At 38.2% G+C, this 17,978-nt stretch overlaps 1 protein-coding gene and 1 long non-coding RNA gene across 2 annotated transcripts in view; both read left to right on the top strand.

The window, feature by feature from the left end:
• LOC135246839 (T-lymphocyte surface antigen Ly-9-like) overlaps positions 1–17,978 on the top strand; it is a 93,915-nt gene that overhangs the window by 52,772 nt on the left and 23,165 nt on the right. The gene's annotated exons all lie outside the window — the stretch shown is intronic.
• LOC135246837 (uncharacterized) lies at positions 1,633–4,813 on the top strand. The gene is made up of 2 exons (XR_010327981.1): positions 1,633–3,637; positions 3,850–4,813. It is a non-coding gene; the product is annotated as an uncharacterized LOC135246837 (long non-coding RNA).

Raw genomic sequence — 17,978 nt, forward strand, 5'->3', positions numbered from 1 at the left:
GTGTCATCTGCATAACAATGATCGGAAAAACCATGTGAATTAATGACTGAACCAAGAGATCTGGTGTATAAGGAGAACAGCAGAGGACCCAGTACACATCCCTGCGGCACTCCCGTAACAAGTGGATGAGAGGCAGAGGCAGACCCCTTCCAGGTGACCTGGTACGTCCTATCTGCAAGATAGGAAGCGAACCAAGACAGGGCAGTCCTGGCAATTCCCATCCCAGCCAAGGTGGAGAGGAGTATTTTATGGTTGACCGTGTCAAAAGCTGCAGACAGGTCAAGAAGGATCAGGACAGAGGAAAGGCGTGGGGCTCTTGCAGTGGCAAGTGCCTCCGTCACAGCTAGTAGTGCAGTCTCTGTTGAGTGCCCGGATCGGAAGCCAGGCTGGTGAGGGTCTAGCAGGTTGTTCTGATGGAGAAAAGAGGTTAATTGTTTAAGAACTGCTCGTTCAAGGGTTTTGGACAGAAAGGGTAGAAGGGATACGGGTCGATAATTTGTTACATCGGAGGGATCTAAGATGGGTTTTTTGAGTAGTGGGGTAGCATGAGCCATCTTAAAAACAGAGGGAACATGACCAGAGGAGAGAGAGGAATTAACAATGGAAGACAGATAGGGAAGGAGCTCGCTGGAGATGGATTGGAGAACTTTAGATGGGATGGGGTCAAGTGGACAGGTGGTTGCGCGATGAGAGGTGATGAGTTGTAATGCATCGGAGTCCTCCAGCATTTCAAAGGAGGTCAGTGTGGCTGTGGGTTTGTCCTGGGGGGTTGGGGGGCTCACTGGATGGGTGAAGGAGTTCCGGATTGTAGCCACCTTTCCTTCAAAGGCGGCCAGAAAGTCATCTGCGGAGAGGGAAGAGGGAGGTGGGGGTAGAGGAGGAATGAGGAGGGAAGAGAAGGTGGAGAATAGTTTACGTGGATTAGAGACACATGCGCTGATCTTGGACTGGAAAAAAGAGGCTTTTGCAGACGTGAGGGCAGATGTAAAAGTCGCCAGCAGGGTATAGTATGCGGTCAGGTCATCAGAGGATCGGGATTTTCTCCACTTCCTCTCTGCAGCCCGCAGTGATGTTCTGCTGGAGCGTAGTGACTCGGTCAGCCATGGGCAGGGGGGTGAGGAGCGTGCTGGTTTGGAGACAAGAGGACAAAGTGAGTCGAGGGACTGAGAGAGGCAGGAGTTGAGGGTGGAGGTAGCAAGGTCAACTGGCAGGTTAGAGAAAGACGCAGGAGGGGGAAGTGTAGACAGAGCAGTGGAGATGAGGGAGGATTGTGACAGAGTAGGGAGATTTCTCCTGAAAGTTACTGTGGGTGAGCTATTGGATGAATTGAGGGGGAGAAAATAGGAGAGGAGAAAGAAAGAAATAAGTGGTCCGAGACATGGAGGGAGTCACTGCAAGTTGGGGAATGGAGCAGCTTCTGGTGAATACAAGGTCTAGTTGGTTACCAGCCTTGTGTGGGGGGGGGGGAGGACGAAAGACTGGAGGAGTGAGGAAACCCTGGACAGTTGGGAGGTTTCTGGTGGGAGGTTGAAGTCTCCCAGTAGAATAGCAGGAGTGCCATCCTCAGGGAGGAGCTCAGGAGAGTGTCCAGCTCGTCCAGAAATGAGCCGAATGGACCTGGAGGGCGGTACAGAACATTATTATGAAATTTTGAGGGATGAGTTACAGTAATCGCATGAAATTCAAAGGAGGAGAAAGTAGGGTTTGTGTGAGCCAGATCTGGTATTTTAGCCAGGACACCAGGGAACCCCCTACTCTTTGCAAATAGTATCATGGGATCTTTAATGACCACAGTGAGTCAGGATCTCATCCAAAAGATAGCATCTCCTACAGCACAGTGTCCCCGTCACTGCACTGGGGCATTGGGGTTTATTCGACCAGAGGGAAAGTTGCCCCCTGCTGGCCCACCAGCACCACTTCCAGCAGCAACTCAGTATTCCCTGGTGGTCTCCCATCCAAGTACTAACCAAGCCCACACCTGTTTAGCTTCAGCCAGTTGGCAGGAGCAGAGTGCGTGGTGGTATGGCTGCTGTGGAAATGATCAGTATTCGTTTGAAGTTTATGTCCTTCCTGCTCAAGCATTTTTTCCCTCCTCAGCTATCCCTCTCTGCCCACATTACCAGTACTATGTACTCTCTGGAAAAACCTGCCTAATAGATCAGCCTTCTCCCTTTGCTTACACCTTCTTTATTTCCTTCTACCATAACAGGAATAGGCAGACCCCTGTTAAGCCCAGCCATTCGATGAATCATACCCCAAACTTGCTTAACAGTGGTTTCTGTACCTATAGTGCCACAAAACCTGTGCCAGCTCTCTTTCTTAGCCCCTTTTATAACCCTCCTAGCCTCTGCTCACAGCCTCTTATATCCAATATCATGGCTCTCAACTGGACTCTTTCTAAGCTGCCTATACGCTGTTACGAGCCTGCACTGCCTCATAACAAGCCTTCACAGCACTATTTTCCTCTCTTTCCTGTTCCCCTTGACGTGAATTGATTTTTCAGCCGCTCTTTTCACTACAGAACAGAAGGACTTACTCCATTCTTCTACACTACCCTCACTCATACCATCTCCCAAATCTGCCAATAGTTGTTCTCTAAATTTACCCCCGTTCGCTTTTTGAAAGTTAAATCCTCTCACAGTGCTTTCCTTCTCCACCTGCAAAATTCTACCAAACCGACTTAAAATGAGAAAATGATCACTCCCCATGGTGTAACGCTCCAAAAGATCCCAATCCCTACACCTAACTAACTCAGCCGATGCAAAAGTTAAATCTATACATGACAGACTCCCATTACCAACCTGAAATCTTGTCGGCCTTCCGTCATTCAACATCACAAGCGAGTATTTATCCAAAAGATCTTCTGTTAACACACCATTCCTATCTTTATTTTTGCTGCCCCATAAAGGACTGTGTGCATTAAAATCTCCTGCCCACACCACTGGGGGCTGCACTTGACCCATTATTCCATCTAACTTCTCCATACTTAACTGGAAACAAGGGTTATACGGATTTATCACTGAGAATCTTCCTGATTAACTCCATACTTCTACCACCACACACTCACGCCCTTCAACAATAAAAGCCAGGAATTTAAACCTACTTACCACCACTGACTCCTCTGTTACACAGGTTACCTGAGAGGGGCCCTCCCTCTCCTTCTCACCTCATCTGCCTCACCCCATTTTGCAGCCTTTTTAACAGTCTCAGCATAAGACACCCCTTTATTTGTCTCCCTATACTGCTGCACCCTCATTTCCTGCTTGTGTTGCTCACACTCACGACTTCCAGCAATATGCCCTCCACCACAACTACCACACTTAATCTCCTTTTCCTTACAATGAAAAATCTCATGCTCACCCCCACATTTACCGCTCCTTCTAGTTCCATGGCAAGCAGCTGCAATATGGCCATACTTCTGGCACTTAAAACACCTCAAGGGTGGCCTCCTATGTGGATGAACTTTAAAGGACAAACATCCTAGGAACACTCGCTCTGGAAGAGCCTCTTCCTGAAAAGTTAACACTGCAACAATTGACTCACATTTAGTTCCATCACGGAAAACTCTTATTCAAAATGCCTCAGCAACCTTCGCACCATCAATGCCCCTGACCAGTTCCTCCATAGATGGTAAATGGTAAATGGACTGCATTTATATAGCGCTTTTATCCAAAGGGCTTTACAATTGATGCCTGTCATTCGCCAGAGCAGTTAGGGGTTAGGTGTCTTGCTCAAGGACACTTCGACACGCCCAGGGCGGGGTTTGAACCGGCAACCCTCCGACTGCCAAACAATCGGTCTTACCTCCTGAGCTATGTCGCCCCCATAGTATATGATAGATATTTCAAGCAAGACCCCATAGATCACTCCTTTCATACCAGCCCTACTCCCTGGGACAAATCCTTCCACTCGCCTCTTCCCTTTCGCATCCAGAGAAACAGCTTTGGCCAACTGAGCAGCAGACTTACAGTAAACAAGCAGCTTTCCATCTGCCAGAATCCTTGCATTTACAATTTCAGCCAGCTCTTCCTTCAATGCACTCGCGAGCAGACTGCCCTACCTTCAGTTTAAAGATCACTTTAAACTCTTCTGACTGGCTGCTGTCCATTCTCGTTATCTTTACCTGCTCTCCCCCTCCGTCTGACTCCTGAGATGAATTACGAGTAGTTTTAGTTTTCCTTTTCCTGTTTTTGCTCTTACTACTTTCCCAACTCCCCCCACCTTCATCCTCAGATTGCATATTACCAGAAACAGCAGCTCAATTTCTTTGTTTGATTGATTAAGACAATATTTAGTCGAATTCTCGTGTTGTTTGTACGGATCGTTAGGACTGCCAGGACTCTCTTTATACAAGTAGCTCCTCCCCTGGCATGAACCACCATGCATTAAATCAATTAGCTTAGAACAGCCAAACTACAATAAATGAACAATACAGAAAACATGAAACCAATTTCATAAGTAATCTATAACGTAAGAAAAGAGAATAAAGGCACTTGAAATGATCTACACGCAAATTATAAATAAATACAAAAATTCCCCCCGTAACCTGAGACTGCAATGGTAGATGCCATCCACCCCCGTCTACATTAGGTTGGTTTGTTCTGTTGCTCCATTTGGCAGTGCATGGAGCTGAGACATGGAAGTGAGTACGTTTAGCATGGTTTTAACGGTCAGTGAAAATAGGGGTGATGTGTTATTCAACCAAAACATTTAAACAGAAACATTTACACACTAGTCATTTGGCACATAAACAGTAAAAATAACACATACAAACGCGACATTACAAACTAGCACCAGCAGACCTTATCTGGTATTTTTAAAAAATCACATGATCAGAACAGACAGACAGAACAGTCATTGCCACACGAATACCTAACACAAACATGACTTTCCCCTATGTGGAATAAGCCGTCATTTTGGAATAACAGAGTTGCGTAATCTTTAATAAAAATGATTAGCATGGCTTACAGGCTCGTCACGGAATCAGTCTGTTACAGTGATTTATGGTAACAGGTTGCTAGAGTTTTAGAGAGAAGGTTAAGTGTTTAGGGAGACAGGTATAAAGTGTTAGGGCAATAGGTTTTAGGGAGACAGGTAATAAGGTGTTTTAGGGAGACAGGTATAAATTTAGAGACAGTAAAAGGTGTTATAAGGGGTTTATTAGTCTTTTAGCTTCACTAATTTCTGTCTTTTTGATTATAGGTTGAGTTTTTTTTCATTTTATCTTTGTTGAAAGGAATCCACTTCAGACTTTCATTCAGTTTGATCTCAAAATAAATGGATCCATAGCAGAAAGAATCTTGTGATTCAAGGCACAGTTGTGATATTTGAAGTCCAGAATTGAGATTTAAACCATTTTCCTGTACGGAAGTGTTAAATGGATGCATCAAATTTCAACAAACCCAACTGATCATTGATCACTTTGTTTCCATTGTAGTCCTTTGTGATCCTCACTTTAGCCTGTGTTTAATGTGTATCTCCATCTTTTTGGTTCCAGCTAATTTCCTATGTTTTGTTCATTGCCTTTTCTGCCTGTTCAAGAAAAAAGTAAATTAGTTGTGATTTCTTTTTTTTTTTCAAGATGGCAGAACATTAATCCAAGGTAAGTGTTCTTTTAGTTTGTACATTTTTACAATAACTAATCCTGCTTGAACAGAACAAAAGAAACACGTACACTGCAAAAATACATTTTCATGTTTCTCGAATGATAAAAAGATCATGCACTTTCTGTAATGTCAGTCTGCAACCTGAACATTGTACCTATGGGACGACCTTTTAACTTGTTTGAATAGCTTGACATGGAATGTGTGAAACACGCCCCACACAAAGAACAAACTATCAACGGCGGCAGCTGATCGCACTAAATGTGCAATTTACCAACATGTAACTGCCTGCAGGACAGCAGGCCCAAATACTCCTGGTCTGCAGAGACAAACTCCAAAGATATGATTATGTTGGGATGGCAGTTACAGCTTGGTGGGGCTGCATGCCCCATACCTGAACAGCGCTGAGAGTTTGGCACTTTTCAGGGTTCCCTACCACAGTACCACATAAAATAACCAAAAAGCCCCAATAATCATCATAATCAAATAATCATGAAAATATATAACCACAACAACCACCACAGACTCTGTCATTTCTGTAGATTCTGAAAACCATTTCAACAGAGAAAATTCACCAACAACTTCACATCTGCACAATAAAGCCCCAAACTTTATATTCAGCATTTTTTTCCATCTTTTTTTTTTTCCTGCCTGATTACATCATCTCCAATTCTCCAAGCCCAGATAGAATATGTTTCCCCATTGGACATTTAGGTACATCAGCTAATAAAAACATTTGATACACGCACACAAAATGGACAGACATACAAGTGCACACATTTAAAACAGTAAAATCTTGCAGCCCTGATGTGTACTTCCTTTGTAGCTCACTGGGTAGCGCATTTGCCTTTGTGTCTTTTTGGACGAGTGATAGACCCGGGTTCAAATCCTCCCTTGGACTGATGCAAACCTCTAACTCATTACACTTAGCTTGCTGGCTAACTAAAAATAAAACATTTTAATGATTGCTTTTGCATCTGTAAAATTTTTGTGGGAAAGTCATTTAAATTTCTGAAATCCAATGAAAATATAGCCACACTTCGGGCAGTTCTGCATTTTGCATTTTCACCGAGTTTAACGTTAGCTACCTGGCTAAGAAGACGACAGACCGAGTGTATAATGCTAGTACAGATACAGGTGCCTCTGAAATTAAGCTCCAACCAATGGGTTGCTAAAGATGTTTTAGGGAGACAGGTTAATAAAGGTGTTTTAGAGAGACAGGTTAAGAAAGGTGTCATAAGGGGTTTATTAGTCTTTTAGCTTCACTAATTTCTGTCTTTTTGATTGTAGGTTGAGTTTTTTTCATTTTATCTTTGTTGAAAGGAAACCACTTCAGACTTTCATTCAGTTTGATCTCAAAATAAATGGATCCATAGCAGAAGGAATCTTGTGATTCAAGGCACAGTTGTTATATTTGAAATCCAGTATTGAGATTGAAACCATTTTCCTGTAGGGAAGTGTTAAATTTATGCATCAAATTTCAACAAACCCAACTGATCATTGATCAGTTTCTTTCCATTGTAGTCCTTTGTGATCCTCTCTTTAGCCTGTGTTTAATGTGTATCTCCATCTTTTTAGTTAAAGAGCTTCTCGACACTGTGGATCTACACGCTTCTGGTAAGTGTTCTTTTAGTTTATACATTTTTACAATAACTAATCCTGCTTGAACAGAACAAAAGAAAAACATACACTGTAAAAATACATTTTCATGTTTCTCGAATGATAAAAAGATCATGCACTTTCTGTAATGTCAGTCTGCAACCTGAACATTGTACCTATGGGACGACCTTTTAACTTGTTTGAATAGCTTGACATGGAATGTGTGAAACACGCCCCACACAAAGAACAAACTATCAACGGCGGCAGCTGATCGCACTAAATGTGCAATTTACCAACATGTAACTGCCTGCAGGACAGCAGGCCCAAATACTCCTGGTCTGCAGAGACAAACTCCAAAGATATGATTATGTTGGGATGGCAGTTACAGCTTGGTGGGGCTGCATGCCCCATACCTGAACAGCGCTGAGAGTTTGGCACTTTTCAGGGTTCCCTACCACAGTACCACATAAAATAACCAAAAAGCCCCAATAATCATCATAATCAAATAATCATGAAAATATATAACCACAACAACCACCACAGACTCTGTCATTTCTGTAGATTCTGAAAACCATTTCAACAGAGAGAATTCACAAACAACTTCCCATCTGCACAATAAAGCCCCAAACTTTATATTCAGCATTTTTTTCCATCTTTTTTTTTTTCCTGCCTGATTACATCATCTCCAATTCTCCAAGCCCAGATAGAATATGTTTCCCCATTGGACATTTAGGTACATCAGCTAATAAAAACATTTGATACACGCACACAAAATGGACAGACATACAAGTGCACACATTTAAAACAGTAAAATCTTGCAGCCCTGATGTGTACTTCCCTTGTAGCTCACTGGGTAGCGCATTTGCCTTTGTGTCTTTTTGGACGAGTGATAGACCCGGGTTCAAATCCTCCCTTGGACTGATGCAAACCTCTAACTCATTACACTAGCTTGCTGGCTAACTAAAAATAAAACATTTTAACTATTGCTTTTGCATCTGTAAAATTTTTGTGGGAAAGTCATTTAAATTTCTGAAATCCAATGAAAATATAGCCACACTTCGGGCAGTTCTGCATTTTGCATTTTCACCGAGTTTAACGTTAGCTACCTGGCTAAGAAGACGACAGACCGAGTGTATAATGCTAGTACAGATACGGGTGCCTCCGAACTTAAGCTCCAACCAATGGGTTGCTAAAGATGTTTTAGGGAGACAGGTTAATAAAGGTGTTTTAGAGAGACAGGTTAATAAAGGTGTCATAAGGGGTTTATTAGTCTTTTAGCTTCACTAATTTCTGTCTTTTTGATTGTAGGTTGAGTTTTTTTCATTTTATCTTTGTTGAAAGGAAACCACTTCAGACTTTCATTCAGTTTGATCTCAAAATAAATGGATCCATAGCAGAAGGAATCTTGTGATTCAAAGCACAGTTGTTATATTTGAAATCCAGTATCGAGATTGAAACCATTTTCCTGTAGGGAAGTGTTAAATTGATGCATCAAATTTTAACAAACCCAACTGATCATTGATCAGTTTTTTTTCCATTGTAGTCCTTTGTGATCCTCACTTTAGCCTGTGTTTAATGTGTATCTGCATCTTTTTAGTTAAAGATCTTCTCGACAATGTGGATCTACAAGATTCTGGTAAGTGTTCTTTTAGTTTATACATTTGTTGAAAAACTAATCCTGCTTGAACAGAACAAAAGAAAAACATACACTGTAAAAATACATTTTCATGTTTCCCGAATTATAAAGAGATCATGCACTTTCTGTACTGTCAGTCTGCAACCTGAACATTGTACCTATGGGACGACCTTTTAACTTGTTTGAATAGCTTGACATGGAATGTGTGAAACACGCACCACACAAAGAACAAACTATCAACCGCGGCAGCTGATCGCACTAAATGTGCAATTTACCAACATGTAACTGCCTGCAGGACAGCAGGCCCAGATGCTCCTGGTCTGCAGAGACAAACTCCAAAGATATGATTATGTTGGGATGGCAGTTACAGCTTGGTGGGGCTGCATGCCCCATACCTGAACAGCGCTGAGAGTTTGGTACTTTTCAGGGTTCCCTACCACAGTACCACATAAAATAACCAAAAAGCCCCAATCATCATAATCAAATAATCATAAAATTAATAACCACAACAGCCACCACAGGCTCTGTCATTTCTGTAGATTCTGACACCATTTCAACAAACAGAATTCACAAACAACTTCACATGTCTGCACAATAAAGCCTCAGACTTTAGATTTAGCATTTTTTTCCATCTTCTTTTTTTTTTCCTGCCTGATTACATCATCTCCAATTCTCCAAGCCCAGAAAGAATGTTTCCCCATTGGACATTTAGGTACATCAGCTAATTAAAACAGTTGATACACACACACAAAATGAACCTACATACATGCACACATTTAAAACAGTAAAATCTTGCAGCACTGATGTGTACTTCCCTTGTAGCTCACTGGGTAGTGCATTTGCCTTTGTGTCTTTTTAGACGAGTGATAGACCCGGGTTCAAATCCTCCCTTGGACTGATGCAAACCTCTAACTCATTACACTAGCTTGCTGGCTAACTAAAAATAAAATATTTTAACTATTGCTTTTGCATCCTGTGAAATATTTGTGGGAAAGTCATTTAAATTTCTGAAATCCAATGAAAATATAGCCACACTTCAGGCAGTTCTGCATTTTGCATTTTCACCGAGTTTAACGTTAGCTACCTGGCTAAGAAGACGACAGACATGATACACTGTACAGTACGTGCTCGAATAACTCCAACAAGGTGCTAAAGATGTTTTAGGGCAGGTAATAAAGGGTTTTAGGGAGACAGTTAATAAAGGTGTTTTAGGGAGACAGGTTAATAAAGGTGTTTTAGGGAGACAGGTAATAAGGTGATGGGTATTAGTCTTTTAGCTTCAGAATTTCTGTCTTTTTGATTGTAGGTTGAGTTTTTTTCATTTTATCTTTGTTGAAAGGAAACCACTTCAGACTTTCATTCAGTTTGATCTCAAAATAAATGGATCCATAGCAGAAAGAATCTTGTGATTCAAGGCACAGTTATATTTGAAATCCAGTATTGAGATTGAAACTATTTTCCTGTAGGGAAGTGTTAAATTGATTCATCAAATTTCAACAAACCCAACTGATCATTGATCACTTTGTTTCCATTGTAGTCCTTTGTGATCCTCACTTTAGCCTGTGTTTAATGTGTATCTCCATCTTTTTGGTTCAAGCTAATTTCCTATGTTTTGTTCATTGCCTTTTCTGCCTGTTCAAAAATAGTACATTAGTTGTGATTCTTTTTTTTTCTCAAGAGGAACAGTTCCCCAGATGGTAAGTGTTCTTTCAGTTTACATTTGTACAAAATCTAATCCTGCTTGAACAGCACAACAGAATAACATCACTGTAAAAATACATTTTCATGTTTCTCGAATGATACAAAGATCATGCACTTTCTGCACTGTAGTCTGCTTTGCATCTGTAAATTTTTGTTGAATGTTATTTAAATTCTGAAATCCAATGAAATATACCCACACTTCGGCAGTCTTCATTTTGCATTTTCATCGAGTTTAACGTTAGCTACCTGGCTAAGAAGACGACAGACCGAGTGTATAACGCTAGTACAGATACGGGTGCCTCCGAAATTAAGCTCCAACCAATGGGTTGCTAAAGATGTTTTAGGGAGACAGGTTAATAAAGGTGTTTTAGGGAGACAGGTTAATAAAGGTGTTTTAGGGAGACAGGTTAATAAAGGTGTTTTAGGGAGACAGGTTAATAAAGGTGTTTTAAGGAGGCAGGTTAATAAAGATGTTTTAGGGAGACAGGTTAATAAAGGTGTTTTAGGGAGTCAGGTTAATAAAGGTGTTTTAGGGAGACAGGTTAATAAAGGTGTTTTAGGAGACGGGTAATAAGGTGTTTTAGGGAGACAGGTTAATAAAGGTGTCATAAGGGTTATTAGTCTTTAGATTCACTATTTCTGTCTTTTGATGGGAGATGTAATTTTTTTTTCATTTTATCTTTGTTGAAAGGAATCCACTTCGGACTTTCATTATTCCATGTTTTTGGTTCACCTAATTTCCTATGTTTTGTTCATTGCCTTTTCTGCCTGTTCAAGAAAAAAGTAAATTAGTTGTGATTTCTTTTTTTTTTCAAGCTGTCGAAACATTCATCCAAGGTAAGTGTTCTTTTAGTTTGTACATTTGTACAATAACTAATCCTGCTTGAACAGAACACAACAAACACATACGCAGCAAAAATACATTTTCATGTTTCTCGAATGATGAAAAGATCATGCACTTTCTGTAATGTCAGTATGCAACCTGAACATTGTACCTAAGGGAGGACCTTTTAAAATATTTGAATAGCTTGACATGGAATGTGTGAAACACGCACCACACAAAGAACAAACTATCAACGGCGGCAGCTGATTGCACTAAATGTGCAATTTACCAACATGTAACTGCCTGCAGGACAGCAGCCCGAGATACTCCTGGTCTGCAGAGACAAACTCCAAAGATATGATTATGTTGGGATGGCAGTTACAACTTGGTGGGGCTGCATGCCCCATACCTGAACAGCGCTGAGAGTTTGGCACTTTTCAGGGTTCCCTACCACAGTAGCACATAAAATAACCAAAAAGCCCCAATAATCATCATAATCAAATAATCATGAAAATATATAACCACAACAACCACCACAGACTCTGTCATTTCTGTAGATTCTGAAAACCATTTCAACAGACAGAATTCACAAACAACTTCACATCTGCACAATAAAGCCCCAAACTTTATATTCAGCATTTTTTTCCATCTTCTTTTTTTTCCTGCCTGATTACATCATCTCCAATTCTCCAAGCCCAGAAAGAATCTTTCCACATTGGACATTTAGGTACATCAGCTAATAAAAACATTTGTACCTCACACAAAAAGGACGACATGCTAGTGGGGCCCCCAATTTTAAAACATAAAAACTTGCAGCCCTGATTTGGACTTCCCTTTAGCTCACTGGGTAGCGCATTTGCCTTTGTGTCTTTTTGGGACGAGTGGGGGGAAAAAAAGGGTTTTTTGGGGGGGGGTTTTTTTTTTTAAAAAAAAGGGGGGGGTTTTGGGGGGGAAAAAGGGGGGGGGGGGGGGGAAAGGGGGGGTTTTTTGGGGGAAAGGTTTTTTGGGGGGGAAAGGGGGGGGGAACAGGGTTTTTTTTTTTAAAAAAGGGGGGGGGGAAGGGGAAAAGGGGGGGGTTTTTTTTTTAAAGCGGAAAAAAAAGGGGGGGAAAAAGGTTGGAAAAAATTTTGGGGGGGGGGGAAAAAGGGGGTTTTTAAAAAAGGGGAAAGGGGGGGGGGGGGGAAAAATTTTTTTGGGGAAAAAAAAGGGTTTTGGGGAAAAAAAAATTTTTGGGAAAAAAAAGGGTTTGGGGAAAAAAAAAGGGTTTTTGGGGGTTAAAAAGGGTTTTTTTTAAAAAAAAGGGGGAAAAAATTTTTTTGGGGGGGAAAAAATTTTTAAAAAAAAGGAAAATAAAAATTTGGGGGGAAAAAAAAAATTTTTTTGGGGAAAAAAAAAGGGGGGGGGGGGGAAAAGGGGTTTTTTTTTTTGGGTTTTTTTTTAAAAATTTTTTTTTTTTTTTAAAAAAATAAAAAATTTTTTTTTTTCCCAAAAAAATTTTTTGGGAAAAGGGGGGGGGGTTTTTTTTTTAAAAAAATTTTTTTTTTTTTAAAAAGGGAAAGGGGGGGGTTTTTTAAAAAAAAGGGTTTTTGGGGGGTTTTTTTGGGGTTTGGGGGGAAAAAAATTTTTTTTTTTTGGGGGGAAAAGGGTTTTTTTTTTTTGGGGGGGGGGGGGGGGGGGGAAAAATTTTTTAAAAAAGGGGGGAAAAAAAAAAACCCTTTTTGGGTTTTTTTTTTTTGGGGGGAAAAATTTTTGGGGGGGGTTTTTAAAAATTTCCGGGGGGTTTTTTAAGGGGGGGGGGGGGGGGGAAAAAAAAAAACCAAAATTTTTGGTGCCTTTTCCCAAAAGGGTGAAAAATTTAAACAAACCCCAAAAAAAACCCGGTTTTTGGGGAAAAAAAAAAAAAAAAAATTTTTTTTGGGAAAGGGGGGGGGTTTTTTTTTTTCCCTTTTTTTTTTTGGGGCCCCCCGGGGCCTTTTCCCCCCCAAAAAAATTAAAAAAAAAAAAATTTTTAAAAAAAAAAAAAACCCCCCCCTCTTTTTTTTTTGGGCAAAAAGAAAAAAAATTTTTAACCCCCTTTTTCCCCAAAAAAAAAATTCCCCCCATTTTTGTTTTCTTTTTTTTAAACCCCAAACCCCCCCAAAAAATTTTTCCCCCCATTTTAAAAAAAACCCCCCAAAAAAAAAAAATTTTTCCCCCTTTTCCTTTTTTAAACCGGGGAAAAGGGGGGTTTTTTCCCCCCCCCCCGGTTTTCCGGGTTTTTTTTGGGGGGGGGGGTTTTTTAAAAAAAAAAACCCCAAACCCCCCCTTTTTTTAAAAAAAATTAAAATTTTTTTTTTCCCCCTCTTTCCCTTTCCCCATTTTTTAAAAAAAAAAAACCCCCCCATTTTAAAATTTTTTTTTAATTTTTTTTTTTAAAAAACCCCCCCCCCTTTTTAAAAAAAATTTGGGGGGGGGGCCCCCAAAATTTTTTAAAAATTTTAAGGGGGGAAAAATTTTTTGGGGGGCAGGGGGTTTTAAAAAAGGGTTTTTTTTTTTGGGGGGAAAATTTTTTTGGGGCCCCAAAAAATTTTAAAAAAAAAAATTTTTTGGGGGGGAAAAAAAACCCCCCAAAAAATTTTAAAAAAGGGGAAATTTTTTTAAAAATTCCAAAAACCCCCCGGGGTTTTTTGGGGGGAGGGGCCCCAAACCCCCAAAAAATTTTAAATTTTTTTAAAAAAAATTTTTTTTTTGGGGGGGGGCCCCCTGAATCCCCGGGTTTTTTTTTTTCCCCCCCCCAAAAAAAGGGGGGGCCTTTTGGGGAAAAAAAATTGGGAACCTTTTTTTTAAAAAGGTTTGGGGGAATCCCTTTAAAAAACCCCCCCCCCCCAACCCCCCCCAAAGGCCCCCGGAAATTTAAAAAAAAGGGCCAATTATTTTAAAAAAAGGTTTTTTTAAATTTTTTCCCCCGGAAAAAAAAACCCCTTTTTCATTTAAATTTCAAAAAAAAGGGTTTTTTTAAAAACCCCCAAAAATTCCCCCCCCTTTTTTTTTTTTTTAAAAAAAAATTTTTTTTGGGGGCCCCCCAAAAAATTTTCCCCCCCTTTCAAAAAGGCCAAAAAAAAAAATTTTTTTTTCCTTTTTTTGGGGTTTTTCCCCCCCCAAAAAAAACCCCCCTTTAACCCCTTTCCAAAAAAAAATTTTTGGGTTAAAACCCCCAAAAAAAATTCAGGTGGGTTTTTTTTTCCCCAAAAAACCTTTCCCTTTTTAAAAAAATTCCCTTCCAAAAAAAAAAAAAAATTTTTGGGGTTTTTTAAAAAAATTTTTAAATTTTTTTTTCCCAATTTTAAATTTTTTTTAAAAAAAATTTAAAAACCCCTTTGGTTTTTAAAATTTCCCCCTTTCCGGAAAACTTTGGGCCTTTTTTTAAAAATTTCCAAAAAGGGGAAAAAAAAGGGAAAAAGGGGTCCTTTTTTTTAAAAGGGAAAACCCCTTTTAAAAATTTTTAATTTTTTTTTTAAATTTTTTTTTTAAAAATTTTTTTTTTTTAAAAAAAAAAGGTTTTTTTGGGTTTTTTCCCGGGGGTTTTGGTTTTTTTAAAAAAATTTTTTAAATTTTTTTTTTTTCCTTTTTTTAATTTTGGCCCCGGGGGGGTTTTTGGGAAAAAATTTTTTTTTTTTTTTTTCCCCCCCGCCCCCCCTTTTTCCCCAAAAAAAAAAAAATTTTTCCCTTTTTTAAAAAAAATTTTTGGGGGTTTTTTTTTTTTTCCCCAAAAAAATTTTAAAAAAAAAAAATTTTTTTTTTGGGGGGTTTTTTTTGGGGGGTTTTTAAAAAATTTTAAACCCAAAAAAAAAAACCCCTGGGGGTTTTTTTTCCCGGGGCCTTTGGAAAAAGGGGGGGGGGGGCCCGCCCCCCCCCTTTTTCCAAAAAAACCCAAAAAAAAATTTTAAAGGAAAAAGGGGGTTTTTTAAAAAAAAAAGGGGGAAAACCGGGAAAAATTTTAAAACTTTTGGTTTTTCCCCCCCCTTTCCCCCTTTTTCCCCCCCCCTTTTTGGGGGGCCCCCAAAAAAAAAAAAAAATTAAAAAAATTTTTTAAAACCCTTTTTTTTTTTTTCCCCAAAAGGGGGCCCCAAAAAAAAAGGGGGCCCCAAAATTTTAAAAAAAAAATTTTTTTTTCCCGGGCCCCCCCCCCCTTTTTTGGGGGGGGAAAAACCCCCCTTTTTTTTTTTTAAAAAATTTCAGGGTTTTTGGGGGTTTTCGGGCCCCCTTTTTGGGGTTTTTAAAAAAATTTTTTTAAAACCCAAAAAAAATTTTTTTTCCCCCCCTTTTTTTTTTTCCCTTGAATTGTTTTCCTTTTTTCCCCAAAAAAAAGGGTTTTAATTTTTCCCCCCCAAACCCCCCTTTTTTGGGTTTTTTTTTCTTTTTTTGGCAAAAAAAAAAATTTTTTTTTTTTTGGGGAAATTAAAAACCCCCCTTTTTAAAAAAAAATTTTTTTTAACCCCAAAAAAAAAAACCCCCCAAAAAAAAAGGGGGAAAAATTTTTTTTTTTCCCCCCCAAAACCCCCCTTTTTTTTTTTTTCCACCCCAAAAAAAAATTTCCCCCCAAAATTTTTTTTTTTTAAAAAAAATTTTTTTTTAAAAAAATTTTTAAAAAAAAAAAGGGTTTTTTTAAAAAAACCCCTTTTTTTTTGGGAAATTTTAAAAAAATTTTTGGGAAGTTTAAAAAAGGGCCCCCAACCCCCCAAAACCCCCTTCAAAAAACCCCCAAAAAAAAAAATTTTTTTGGGGGGGTTTTTGGGGGCCCTTTTTTTTTTTTGGGGTTTTTTTTTTTTTCCCCGGGGGCCCCCCCTTTTTTTTGGGGGGGGGAAAAAAAAAAGGGGCCCCCCAAATTTTCCGAAAAAAAAAACCCCCCTTTCCCCCCTTTTTCCAAAAAAAAAAAAAAACCCCCCAAAATTTTTCCCCCCTTTAAATTTTTTTTTTAAAGGAAAATTTCCCCCCCCAAAAAAAAAAACCCCCCTTTTGGGGAAAAAAAAAAACCCCCCTAACCCCCTTAAAAAACCCCCCCCAAAAAAAAAATTTTGATTTTTTTTTTTTTTTAAAAAAAAATTTTTAAAAAAAACCCCCCCCTTTTTTTCCCTTTTTTTTCCCCCAAAAAACCCCTTCCCCCCCCCCCCCAAAAAAAAAAAAATTTTTTTTTAAAAAAAATTTTTAAGAAAAAAAAAAACCCCAAAAAAAAAAAATTTTTTTTTTTGGGAAAAATTTGGGGGTTTCCTTTTTTTAAAAAATTTTTTTTAAAAAAAATTTTTTAAAAATTTTTTTTTAAAAAAAAGGGGGAAATTTTTATAATTTTTTAAAAATTTTTTTAAATTTTTTTTTTTGGGCTTTTTTTTTTTTTTTTTAAAAAAGGGGAAAAAAAAAACCCAAAAAACCCCCCCAAACCTTTTTTTTCCCTTTTTTCCCCCCCCCCAAACCCCAAAAAAAAGGGGAAAAAAAGGGGAAAAAAACCCCTTTTTTTTTTTTCCCAAAAAAAAGGGGTTTTAAAAAAAAAACCCCCCCCCGGGGAAAAAAAAAAAGGGGAAAAAAAAAAAGGGGAAAAAAAAAATTTTTTAAAAAAACCCCCCCCCGGGGTTTGGGTTTTTTTTTTGGTTTTTTTTTTGGTTTTTGGGGGTTTTTTTTTTAAAAAAAAAATTTTTTTAAAAGGGGAAACCTTTTCCCCGGCCCAGGTTTTTTAAAAAAAAAAGGGGGAAATTTTTTTTTTTAAACCCTTTTTAAAAAACCCAAATTTTTTACCCCAAAAAAGGCCCCCCTTTTTTTTCCCCCCTTTTACAAGAAAAAAAAATTTTTGTATAAATTTTTTAAAATTTTTTAAATTTTTTTGGGGGGGAAAAAAAAAAAACCCCCTTTTTTTTTTTTTTAAAAAATTTTTTTAGCCCCCCCTTTCCGGGAAAAAAAGGGTTTTTTTTTCCTTTTCCCCCCCCAAAAAAACCCCCCCAAAATTTAAAAAAAAAAAATTTTTTTTTTTTTTTAAAAAATTTTTAAAAATTTTGGTTTTTAAAAAAATTTTGGGAAAAAAAAATTTTCCCCCCAAAAATTTTTTAAATTTTTTCCCAAAAAAAAAAAAAATAAAAAATTTGAATTTTTTTTAAAAATTTTTTTTAAAAAAAAAATTAAATGTTTCCCCCCCAAAAAAATTTAAAACCCCCCCCTTTTTAGGGGAGGGGGTTTTTCCCCAAAATTTTTTTTTTTGGGGGGTTTTTTTGGGGTTTTTGGGGTTAGGGGGGGAAAAAAAAAAATTTTTTTTTTTTTTTTTAAAAAAAAATTTTAAAAAAAAAAAATTTTCCCCAAAAAAAAAAAATTTTTAAAAAACCCCCCCTTTTTGGCCCCAAAAATTAAAATTTCCGGCCAAAAAGCCGGTTTTAAAAATTCCCCCCTTTTGTTTTTTCCCCCTTTTAAAACCCCCTTTTTGGGGCGGGGTTTAAAAAAAATTTTTTTTTTAATTTTTTTAAAAATTTTTGGTTTTTTTTCGGGGAAAAAAGGTTTTTTCCCTTTTTTTTAAAAATTTTTTAAATTTTTTTTCCCCCCCTTTTTTTTTTTTTTAAAATTTTTTTTTTTTTGGGGGGAAATTTTTGGGGTTTTTTTT

This window comes from Anguilla rostrata, unplaced genomic scaffold (genome assembly GCF_018555375.3).
Source record: "Anguilla rostrata isolate EN2019 unplaced genomic scaffold, ASM1855537v3 scaf0944, whole genome shotgun sequence".
Classification (NCBI taxonomy): domain Eukaryota; kingdom Metazoa; phylum Chordata; class Actinopteri; order Anguilliformes; family Anguillidae; genus Anguilla; species Anguilla rostrata.